Genomic DNA, 13,213 nt, shown 5'->3' with positions numbered 1-13,213 from the left:
AGTTCTTATGTAATCAGTTACGACAAAAAATTTGAGTTTTCTGAACTGATTCGGGTTTACAGTGTACTTTACGATGCTGTGCCCTTTATACGTAGATGACATCATAGATGATGTATTTTAATATCACACAATCAGTGGTTATTAGGTTTCATGACTGTATCATACCTCAAACTTCAGTTCACTGGTCCAATAACTATATAGTGGATATAAGCTGTATAGAACACTCATGTAACAACAGGGAGGGTCTTTTTATTATGAACAGGAACAAACTTCGGTGACTGATGCTTTGTAGTCGTGCTTACAGTGTCTGCTGGAATCATTTACTTCACTTTCTTATTTCTTAATTTTATATTTCTGAAAGTCTGATTTCCTCAGTGTCTCTCTCTGTTTTTTACGTGTGTGTCCTGCAGACATCTGACAGTCTGTAGACTCTGTTAAACATATAAAGCACAGTGGATCGTGGGTCTCGTAGTTGTTCTGCAAATAACAGAATCTGTGAAAAGATATAAACACATGAAGAATGGAACAAATACATTTAAACTATAATCAAGCACTAAGCAACAATTAAGAAGTAAGAATGATACACAATCTTACTCTCATAACTCTGCACCTGCAGTCTGGCTGCTGCATACTGATATCAATCTGCAAGATGATTAGAAATACAATGTGGACATCAGATGCAGTTCTTCATCATACCACAAGGTGGAGCTACAACACAGAGCAATAAATAATTTCATGGTTAAGTTCACAATAGTTTAACAGGCCTGGGTGTGATTTAAAAGCTTTAACAATAATAATAAATAATAATAAAATGTTTTGTTACTACTAAACAATACAAGCTGAAGGTCCAGGTGGAGGTCCAGGTCCAGGTCCAGGTGGAGGAGGTGTCTCAGTGTGGAGCAGGAGTGGAGAAGTGTCAGTGTGTCTGCAGAGACTGTGTAAAAGGACAGAGCAGCAGCAGAGCAGTCCAGATACACTGATGATACTCTGTCACATCCAGAGGAACACAGGGATGATGCTGGACTGGACATTGTGTGTGACAGTGGAGCTGATCTCAGAGCAGTTCACACTGCAGCACTGACAGTCATTTCCACTTGTTGTGTTTGGTCCGTCAGTCACTGCTGGATGAAGCTCTCCTATCCACTCCACCTCACAGTAATACGGCCCAGTCAGAGCCTCTCCACCCACCAGCTGATGGTGCTGCTTCAACCCCTCTGGATCATCAAGACACAGCTGATCCTCTCAACACCTCCACCTTTCTCATCATGCTGAAAGAGATCACTCCCAGCTAATGGAAGAAGCAGAGAGATAGCAGAAGTGATAAATCTCATGTCTCTACCAGGAAGTACTGGATCTTTATTTTGATACTGTGTTTAGTACAATACTGCTGAAACCAGCATAAACTGACTCCAACCCTCTACTGACCTCAGAGTCTCCAGTCTACAGTCTGGACTCTCCTTCAGATCACACAGCAACTTCATGTCTGAATCCTGCAGCTCGTTGTAACTAAGCTCCAGCTCTCTCAGATGGGAGGGGTTGGACTTCAGAGCTGAGGCCAGAGGAGCACAGCTGATCTCTGAAAAACTGCAGCCAATCAATCTGAAAAAGAATAAATGATGTAAGTTTAAAAGACAATGTTCCTGCTTGAAATCATTCAGTGTTTAATAATCTGCTCAGAGCTGAAGTAGGTTTAGAATGAAGACGTTTAGAAAATGTAAACTGAACACCTGAACCCAACAGGATGCAGGTTCAACACTGTCAAACACACAAAGTGAAACAGAGCTCTCATTAATATTAATGACAACGCGCTGCTGCTTCAATAAAGACGTAGTGACTCCACCTCTTAACCTCTTAATCTCTAAACCCACAGAAACTGATTTAAGATTCAACTCAATATGTCAAACATGTCAGGATGAATTTAGGACAAGGAACAGAGGAGTCATCACATCAAAGCATCTCTAGTTTAAATTATTCAGTCAGTATCAGCATCATATAGCTTCATAAACATGTTGGAAAAGAAAAAGCTGAATATATTTGTTATTGACTAATAGTTGAAATACAGATTATTTATTCTTTGTATTTATTACACTTATATTACATTTACATTTAACGAAACATTTAAGATAAGATCCAGAATTTCAGCAGTTGAGAGAGAATTATCCAGGATAGACTTCCTGTTATATGAAGGTTTTAAATGTTCAGCTCACCATTGTTCTAACACAGACAATGGACTCAACCACAGAAGAGGAAATGGACTTTAGCATTAAGATACTCAGTGTGGATCCGTATAATATCAGCCTAAAGTCTGCAGTTTAGTGTCAACTCAACTTTCATATCATATTAATCTGAGCACATAAATAAAGAATGGTGTCTGACCCCAGAATTTCCAGTCTACAGTTTGAACTCTGTAGAAAATCACACAGCAGCTTCACTCCTGAATCCCGCAGCTCGTTGTAACTTAGCTTCAGCACTCTCAGATGGGAGGGGTTGGACTTAAGAGCTGAGGCAAGAGAAGCACAGCTGATCTCTGACAAACTGCATTCCTCCAATCTGAATAAAGAATAAATGATGTAAGTTTAGAAGACAATGCTCCTGCTTGAAATCATTCAGTGTTTAATAATCTTTTCAGAGCTGAAGACGGTTTAGAATGTAGATGTTTAGAAAATGAAACTTTAAACACCTGAACCCAAGAGGATGCAGGTTCAACACTGTCAAACACACATAGAGTGAAACAGAGCTCTGATTAATATTAATGACAACGTGCTGCTGCTTCAATAAAGATGGAGTGACTCTGCAGCTCCACCAGAGGCTTCATCTATACAAACTCATGTTGGGCAGCCAGACACAACGAAAAACCCACAGAAACTGATTTAAGATTAAACTCAAGATCACAAAGTGTATAAAGATGACAAACATGTCAGGATGAATTGAGGACAATATGAATAAAAGACATCTACAATTTATCTTTAAGAAACAGTGGAGTCATCAAATCAAAGCATCTTTAGTTTAAAGTATTCAGTCAGTATCAGCATCATATAGCTTCATAAACATGCTGGAAAAGAAAAAAGTGAATATGCTTGTTATTGTATGATAGTTGAAATACAGATTATTTATTCTTTGTATTCATTATACCTCATTTAGATTTAAGGACACTTTCAAAATAAAATCCAGAGTTTGAGAGGTTCAGAGTGAATTATCTTATATAGACTTTTCTTGTCACATGAAGGTTTTAAATGCACAGCTCAACATTGTTCTGACACCGAGAGTAGAATAAACCACAGAAGAAGAATTGGACTTTCAGCATTAAGATACTCAGTGTGGATCATTATATTATCAGTCTGATGTCTGCAGTTTAGTGTCAACACAACTTTCACGTCACATTAATCTGGGCATAGCAATAAAAAATGACATCTCACGCCAGATAATTCAGTCTACAGTGTGGACTCTTCAGAAAATCACAGAGAAGCTTCACTCCTGAATCCTGCAGTTCGTTTCGACTCATCTCCAGCTCTCTCAGATGGGAGGGGTTGGACTCCAGAGCTGAGGCCAGAGGAACACAGCCCTTCTCTGACAAACTGCAGCCCCACAATCTGAATAAAGAATAAATTATTCTATTTTAAAAGACAAAGTTCTTGCTTGAAATCATTCAGTGATTAATTATCTCTTTAGAGCTGAAGAAGGTTTAGAATTAAGAACTCTAGAAAATGTAAACTCCAAACACCTGAACCCAACAGGATGCAGGTTCAACACTGTCAAACACACGAAGTCAAACAGAGCTCTCATTGATATTAATGACAACATGCTGCTGCCTCAATAAAGACGTAGTGCCTCCACCTCTTAAACTCTGCAGCTCCACCAGAGGCTCCATCTATACAAACTCATGTTGTGCAGCCAGACCAAAAGGAAAACCCACAGAAACTGATTTAAGATTCAACTCAAGATCACAAATTTTATAAAGATGACAACCATGTCAGGATGAATTTCGGACAATGTGAATAAAAGACATCTACAATTTATCTTTAAAGAACAGTGGAGTCACCAAATCAAAGCATCTCTAGTTTAAAGCATTCAGTCAGTATCAGCATCATATAGCTTCATAAATATGTTGGGAAAGAAAAAAATGAATATGCTTGTTCTTGTCTGACAGTTGAAATACAGATTATTTATTTGTTGTATTTATTATACCTCATTTAGATTTTAAGGAAACATTTAGCATAAATCCAGAGTTCCAGAGGTTCACAGTGAATTATCCAGGATACACTTTTCTTGTTTTATGAAGGTTTTAAATGTTCAGCTCAACATTGCTCTGCCACATTCAATGGACTTAATCACAGAAGGAGAACTTGACTTTAGCATCAAGATATTCAGTGTGGATCAGTATAATGTCAGCCTGATGTCTGCAGTTTAGTGTAATCACAACTTTCAGAACATATTTAACTAAGCACACAAGTAAAGAATGATATCTGACCTCAGAGTCTCCAGTCGACAGTGTGGATTCTGTAGAAAATCACACAGCAGCTTCACTCCTGAATCCTGCAAGTTGTTTCCACCCAGCACCAGCTCTCTCAGATGGGAGGATCTGAACTTCAGAGCTGAGACCAGAGACACACAGCTGATCTCTGACAAACTGCAGCCACTCAATCTGAATAAAGAATAAACGATGTACATTTAGAAGACAAACTTGCTGCTTGAAATCATTCAGTGTTTAATTATCTATTCAGAGCTGAAGGAGGTTTAGAATGAAGAAGTTTAGAAGATGAAACTTCAAACACCTGAACCCAACAAGATGCAGGTTCAACACTGTCAAACACACGAAGTGAAACAGAGCTCTCATTAACATTAATGACAACATGCTTCTATTTCAATGACGTCGTAGTGACTCCACCTCCACCAACTCTGCAGCTCCACCAGACGCTCCATCTATACAAACCCATGTTGTTCAGCCAGACCCAAAGAAAAAACCCACAGAAGCTGATTTAATATTTAACTCAAGATCGCAAAGTTTATAAAGATGACAAACATGTCAGGATAAATTTAGGACAATGTGCATTAAAGAAAGCTACAAATTGTCTTTACGGAACAGTGGAGTCATCAAATCAAAGCATCTTGAGTTTAAAGTATTCAGTCAGTATTAGCATCATATAGCTTCATAAACATGTTGGAAAAGAAAATATTGTCTTAAATTTGAAATACAGATCGGGCCCGAGCAGGAAACCTGCAAGGTTCCTATTGTTTTTCTAATGATTCTTCTTTTTTTTTCTTTGTCCCAAACGATCGCATTTTTCACTGCTGAACATACCCCAAAACTCACCAAACTTGGAATTTAAGTCACACCTGGCGAAAAATGTTTTTGACTTTTTTTTTATTTTACCATTATATTTCACCTTCAAAAATCTATTAACCTTGCCTTGTTTGGTGTCATTATTTTCATCACAACCTCACATGTGTGACTGTACAGTTATTTTTTCATTTTGACACACTGTATTAACACAATAGACCTAAAATCACAAAAAAACATAAAATCCGAGTAGAAAAAAGTTTTTTTACTGTGAAAACCACAAATATGCTCAACGAACCATTTATATTACTTATAATGCAAATCTAAATTGTGTTTGCTAAATTTGTGCATAAGTTTTTTAAATTTACAAAGTTATATGTAACTACTTACATTTAAATGCAGGCAATGCCTCAGGCTCAGGTCTGCCTGAGCTCCTCCAGCTAAATGAAGAGCTTGCTCCACATTCAGCAGTCTCCTCATTGTTTTGACTCATTAAACAAAACAACAACTCCACTACGCACTAAACACACTACACTCAACACTACATAACACACTAACTATGCACTCCAAACACGCTAAATGTCACAAATCTATCAACTCTCAAAACTTGTGATCTCTGTGATCCGCACTGCTGCTTTCACTTTTCCGCCCCTGCCCCTTCCAAATCTTGCCCCCCCCTCCGCCCTCAGCAACCAAATCACGTGGTTTGTAATTTTGTGATTGGCTGGTGTGGTGCCTTTTTCCACAAATAGGAACATGTTTTTTTGCTTGCACTTCCTGCTTGCGGACAAGTTCGTGAGGAAAGCCTGATCTCTTTACCGTCTCTTCCTGCACCAAATGTGACGGCAACGTTAGCGAAAAAGCGTGGCATACATAATATATAATACATCCGGTTTTACTTGGCCTATCAACACGATTTAAAAAACTGGTATATAGTTTGAAGGCTGCTCGAACACTTAAAGTCAGAACCGAGACTCACAGAGGCTCCGTCTCGCTGCTACATCATCTTAAATTGGTCACGTAATTTGGACGCGCCGGCGCGTCAATCGACCTCAGAGGGTTAAAGACGTCCCATTTCGGCCATGATTACCTTTAACCCAAATCGATTCCTTTTTCCAGCATATGGGCCTGAAAAGTCAAATCAGTTAAAGTCAAAGAAATCATTACATCTGTAGGACAGGTGGAGCAGGTCATTGCCTCCCTGTTGAGGAGAGGAAAATCCCTAAACTAACACCAGCTGATTAACTGACTGAGAGCACCTGCTGTCTTTCAGCAGGATCACTCTGCACTCCAATGTGGATTCAGACAACAGAGAAGTTCAGGACTGTTCAGCTTGGGTCAAACCATGAAGGAGCTACTGGTATGGATGAACCGAAATTATATTGATAAGAAATGTTTGTTTTGTTGCTGAAAGCAGAAAAGCTGTAATTTGGTTTCTTGCATGATTACGATAGACAGGCCAGCAGGCCTATTCATGTTGAGCAGCAGTGAAGCAGCCTGCTGGGTTTTGTTTGTCTCTTTGCTGTTACAAATTGATTTCATGTTTCAATGTCAATGATAATTGAGAAATAATATTTGATGATTGATAAATTGGACGTACATGGTAATCAAATATTGTAAAGATTACAACAGTTAAGTTAAAGTTAATAATAATAATAATAATTTGAATAATAAATTACTTTAAAAATGACTAAAACATTTAAGACATTTGTTTGAAAGTAATGATGGTTGTACATTTCTGTTTCTGTTTGAAGGTTTTCAACCTAATATCTCCTCCAATAAGAAAATAAAATTGAGAAGAGGAAAAGAGTTGTCCCATGGAATCTTTTATGGTTGGCCAGGCCATTTTTCACATTTGGGCAGAAGCTGAGCAGAGTAAATCACAGGATAAATTGTCAACAATAGAGTCTTCTCTCTCTACATCAGAAGAAAAGAGAACTGTTTTCTAACACAGATATTGTGATTTAAGGTTTCTTACTAATCTACATCTCTCTCCCTCTGGAACATTCTCCAGTGGGGGAAGGCTAGGTGGGAAACCTAATCTGTGTGTTCTTCCACCTCCCATGTCGAAATTTTATTTACGACCGTTGTTGTTCCTGGATCTGATATTCCAATCCCGCTAGTCTCTACCTTCATCCAAATTCAATTACGTCCTGAATAACTAATAAACTACAGTCTCATCTTCTTAATTTTAGCAGATTCCAAAATAACATAAGAAGGTCATACAATAGATCTTTCCCATGTTATTGTCAAGCCCAAATGAAGTTTATTACTCAATAAGTTTGAGGTCAACAGAAACCAGCCCCTCCCCTTGGTGAAGATGGAGGAGACTTGCAGATCATCATTCCTTGTGTAATACTTGTGTTATTTACCAGTTAAATGTCTGATATGTTTTGTTAAGGTAGAACTACAAGGAATATGTATAAGTCCTTGGTCCTACTGTGTATTGTATACTTTATTGTTTAATGTTGTACACTTTATTGTTTTATGTCTCAATCTAAATTCTTTTGAATGATAAGTGATCATAATCATGTTGCATCTTTTTACGAGGGCAAAAATTCGACTTTTAAGATGATGAAGTTTTGGGAAGGTTAAAACACGATTTCAAAACATTAAATACAATAGTGTAGTTAGATTAAACTTTTGGGAGCCTAAACTCAGATCACAGAAGGAGGGACACTAAGCCGGCCCCCACCCCTTCTGATCCATCTGCTGCAGGTCATAAAACAGAGAGAAATGCTCTCTGCTCCTCTCCTCTCTGCTTTTTCTCCTGACGTCTTCTCTTCACTTCTCCCACTCCTCTATTTCTTTTCTTCTTTCTTTCCTTTTTATTGAAATTTTTTTTAAGTCGTCTTTAATTTTATTTTTGCAACAAGCTCTAAGAAAAGCAAATTGAATCACTACTTTAAGTGTTTTATTTTTCCAAGTTTTTATTAGAACAAATTCTTTTCTTTTTGATTTTGATATACTGTTAAAGTGTCACCGCCTGATCCAGAAGAAGTTGAATTAGTTTCAGAATCAGAACTTAAGAACCACCACTTGAAACAACAAAGAAAAAGTCTTTTTCAAGACTGTGATCATTTGATGAAGCACGTTTCAGTCATTGGGCTCTATCTTGCACTCAGCGCAATTGACTTTGTACACTGGCGCTTGTGTAATTCCTATTTTGCACTCGGCGCACATTGGAATTTTCCCTCCACAGATGCGCGTCCTTAAATTAGGGAATGACTTTGCGCTCCCGGGGCGGTTCAGCGAAAAGAGGAGGCGTGTTCCGGCGCAAACGTTCACTGGTGCTATTTTGCCGTTTCAGAAAACACTTCCGCCACAGACCAGGAAAAACCTAGTCTAAAGTCAGTGGCGCTTATTCAGATGCAGTATTTTAAGGGCGCATGCTTGGCCATAATGTAGCGTGTGCTTAACGTGCATAGACTTTGCTTCTCTCATCTACAAGGAAGCAGTTCCCGTTTTTGCAAACCATACAAAAAAAGTTGAAAAGATTTAAACAGAAGAACTAATTCCTTTTCCCTCTGATATGCGATGCGCCCGCCGTTGCCATGAGGGTCCGGGAGTGGCAATGCGCGAAGTGCTCCTAGTGGAGTGGGTGGACGGAGATGGAGTTGGGGGAGGAGGAGGACGGGGCACAACAGGAGCAGGTGGTGCGTTTGGAGACGTGAGGCGATGCGCCTGAGAGGCCGCAGCAACATCGCCACCCGGTCAAGACGGGCATTAATACCTTGCCGCATCCTGGACAGTGCGGTCCGGTCTGACAATGCTGCCACGGCGTGTAGTGGGTCTGGATCCTCTGCACCTTGGTGTTTGCGCTGCTCCCTCATCAGCTGGCCATTGCGCACTGCTCGGCCCGTGCGCACTGCTCCCGAGGCCCGGTGCGATCTCCTGGGGATGCCAGCCGTAGAAACAATTGTGGCAATTTCCTCCCACACCCGTTTAACCAAAGCTAATTTGGATGGGTTTCTCCCATCCCCATACAAGGCCACTTCTCGGTCTTTTACAGCCCTGACGAGGACGTCGGTCTCCTCAGCTGTGAACCGCTCCTGGCGTGCGCCTGGCAAATGCGCCATTATAATAGCAATCCGCCATGAAACAAGCGCGCCTGCTCTTAAAGGGAATGTGAGATGACGCTCTGATTGGTTTATTGCACGTTACGCCCAAACCACACCTATGACTAATGTAGCTACTTAAGACCAACCCATTTTAGATTTGCGTTGGGCGCAAGAGTCATTTATCCCGCCGGCATAATAGCAACAGCGCCTGAGATCCGCCCACAAAGCTACTTGCGCTTTGCGTTTGATACTTGCGTTTCAGATAGTTAAGATAGAGCCCATTGTCTGCTTCAGAAGCCTTGCAAGGAGTCTCCAACAAAAGAGACTTTGTGTGCTCCCAGCCGAGACTGACTCTGCCCCCAGCACTTCCAAGGCGGAAACCCCGCTGGGCCTTCAGACCAAGAGTTCCTCAATAGAGTACCGGCCTTCCCTCTGGCTATTGGACAGACGTACTGTGCCGTAGTCCAACCCAGAACTCTCAAGGAAACCAACTTCAGTACCTCCTGACTCCCAGACAAAACAGGCTGAACGTCTTCATGCAGTTGGATCCACACACGTGAGAATGAGTGGTGTCTGAAGTTCTGACTTCTGTCTAGGTTCTGATTTCTGTCTAGGTTCTGACTTCTGTCTAAGTTCTGACTTCTATCTTATGAATTTAAGAGGACTGAGATTAGGGTCTCGTTAGTATTAAAAATGACTCCTGTAATATTTAATATATAAAAACCTGACCCTTTAACTTTACCATCTGCCGACGGTCACATAACTTTATTACTTTGCTTATTACAGTCTTCACCTTTTCGGTTATCTGTTTTTCGTCTAAAATTGTCATTTCATGTATTTTACCCCAAATTATTTAGTCAATAAACATATATAATCATTTGTCTTTGTCTGGAACTTCATTTTAATGTGGAGAACCGATGGATACGTGCAAAGAAGTCACTGCTTCAGAATATTGAGACTGAATAAACTGACTAGAAATTGAACAAACTGTTCAAGTCAAACTGGTACAGTTAGGTGGAATGATTTCCTCCGGATTATTCCAATAACTGAACAACGGAGGTGGTGCCCCATCTACGAGTGTAAAATTAATCACCGGTGATTAATGACCTTTATCATCAAGCAGCTATATCTCCTACAGCACCAAACTTTGCACACAGCATCTATGGACCCTCCTGACAAAAATGTATTAAAAGAATTTTGATATTCCAAACAATACTCAAGTTATTATGTAACAACTTCCTGCAGATTTTGTTCCAAACAGGAAGTGTTATCTCCACATTGGTGTGTCTGAGTGTGTAATCTGAAACTCAGATTACTATTTCCCCATGTGCTCCTGAGGGTCTGTACAAAATTTTAGGCAATGACCACACGGTGGCACTCTTTAAATTGAAGTATTTTATATCTCCACATTGGTTCATTGGATTAACATGAAACTTTGTACAATTATGGTCAATGCCCTCCTGAGGATATCTGACAAAGGACCTACCGATCAATCACTAAGTGGTGATCTGGTGCCAGTCTAATTTAATATTTGGCACTGTTCCCACACCATAACACTTATGGAAATGAAATTTATAGGGGTGCTACAGAATGGCCCCTGCAACTCACACATCAAAAATTACCAGCAGGTGGCGCTATTTTCAATGCAAAAGCGTCTTTGGCCCATGACTCCCACATTATATGTTGCCCATTTTTAAACCTTATATCTACGTGTTCCCTGAATTCACCTGAATTGTGTAATGTAGGCCCCCCCCTCACGTTTGCAGTGACTTTCAATTCGCAAAATTGCGAAAATTGAAAAACTTACTTTTTCGAACTCCTACCAGGCCATTTGACCAATTGTTACCAAACTTTGCATGAATCATCTGTGGACACCCAGTACATTGTGGTCAAAACAAAAAGTCTTGCATATCTGGACCAAGTACAATCACAATACCACAAAACTTTGGATAATTGTGTGGTATGGCCTGATGAGGGTTTGTGCAAAATTCAGTGCAAATTGGCCAATACGTGGCGCTTTAATGGCTAAATGACGAAAGAACAGCTTGACTATATTCTCTTTTGAGTGGACAGGCTTTCTCCAACAGAGGGCAGTGCGGCCTTGCTAATGTATACAAACCTCTGTTTAAGAGTCTGTAGGGTAACACAGTGTAGTCCTCTCATTATTTGTTGTTCATGTAGATTGCAGGAAGTTCTTCTGACTTCAGCATACATTATTTAATACTAGCAAGAGCAGGCCACCAAATTATAAAGGAACGACTTCCTTAATGGAAGGTGTTGTGTGAACAAGCCTGACGGCAGCATGTCCCAGTGCACTTGGACTGCGAGGGCCCATTCATTGCTGCTTGCAGCTTTAATTTATTATTTGTATTTACTATACTTCATTTAGATTTAATAAAACATTTAAGTTAAAATCAAGTGTTTCAGAGGTTCAGAGTGAATTATCTAAGATAGAGCTTTCTTGTTACATGAAGGTTTTAAATGTTCAGCTCCACATTGTTCGAACACAGACAACAGATCAAACCACAGAAGAAGAAATGGACTTAAGCATGAAGTTATTCAGTGTGGATTAGTATAATATCAGCCTAATGTCTGCAGTTTACTATCTCAACTTTGACATGATATTAATCTGAGCACAGAAGTGAAAAATGGTGTCTGACCTCAGTCTCTCTAGTCTACAGTTTGGATTCTGCAGAAAATCACGCAGGAGCTTCACTTCTGAATCATGCAGGTTGTTTCCACCCAGGTCCAGCTCTCTCAGATGGGAGGGGTTTTACTTCAGAGCTGAGGCCACAGAAGCACAGCTGATCTCTGACAAACGGCAGCTCCCTAATCTGAATAAAGAATAAATTATGTAAGTTTAGAAGACAATGCTCCTGTTTGAAATCATTCAGTGATTACAAATCTGTTCAGAGCTGAAGAAGGTTCATAATGAAGTTTAGAAAACACCTGAACCCAACAGGATGCAGGTTCAACACTGCAAAATACAACAACTGAAACAGAGCTCTCATTAATATTAATGATAATGTGCTGCTGCTTCAATAAAGACGTAGTGACTGCACCTCTTAAACTCTGCAGCTCCACCAGAGGCTGTTGTTCAGCCAGACACAAAGAAAAACCCACAGATACTGATTTAAGATTTAACTCAATATCATCAAGTTTACAAAAATGACAAACATGTCAGGACAAATTTAGGACAATGTGAATAAAAGATATCTACAATTTATCTTTAAGGAACAGTGGAGTCATCAAATCAAAGCATCTTCAGTTTGAAGTATTCAGTCAGTATCAGCATCATATTGCTTCATAAACATGTTGGAAAAGAAAAAACTGAATATATTTGTTATTGGCTGATAGTTGAAATACAGATTATTTATTCTTTGTATTTATTATACTTCTTTTAGATTTAAGGAAACATTTTAGATAAAATCCAGAGTTTCAGCGGTTCAGAGTGAATAATCCAGGATAGACTTTTCTTGTTTTATGAAGATTTTAAATGTTCATCTCAACATTGTTCTGACACAGACAATAGACTAAACCACCATAGACTTAAGCATTAAGATACTCACTGTGGAACAGTATAATATCAGCCTGACATTTGCAGTTGAGTGTCAACTCAACTTTCAGATCATATTAATCTCAGCACAGAAGTATAGTATGCTGTCTGACCTCAGAGTCTCCAGTCTACAGTTTGGACTGTGTAGAAAATCACAAAGCAGCTTCACTCCTGAATCCTGCAGCCTGTTGTCCCTCAGCTCAAGCTCTCTCAGATGGGAGGGGTTGGACTTCAGAGCTGAGGCCAGAGAAGCACAGCTGATCTCTGACAAACTGCATCTCTCCAATCTGAATAAATAATAAATGATGAAAGTTAAAA

At 39.6% G+C, this 13,213-nt stretch overlaps 1 protein-coding gene and 1 long non-coding RNA gene across 2 annotated transcripts in view; both read right to left on the bottom strand.

The window, feature by feature from the left end:
- LOC115569868 (uncharacterized) overlaps positions 1–13,213 on the bottom strand; it is a 207,558-nt gene that overhangs the window by 33,531 nt on the left and 160,814 nt on the right.
- On the bottom strand, positions 4,600–13,049 carry LOC115570020 (uncharacterized). The gene is made up of 3 exons (XR_003981679.1): positions 13,009–13,049; positions 12,000–12,173; positions 4,600–4,642 (listed from the first exon to the last, which is right to left on the bottom strand). It is a non-coding gene; the product is annotated as an uncharacterized LOC115570020 (long non-coding RNA).

This window comes from Sparus aurata, chromosome 19 (assembly GCF_900880675.1).
Source record: "Sparus aurata chromosome 19, fSpaAur1.1, whole genome shotgun sequence".
In the NCBI taxonomy this organism is placed as follows: Eukaryota; Metazoa; Chordata; class Actinopteri; order Spariformes; family Sparidae; genus Sparus; species Sparus aurata.
The sequence above is the reverse complement of the archived record's forward strand: the minus strand, read 5'-3'. Positions and strand labels throughout refer to the sequence as shown.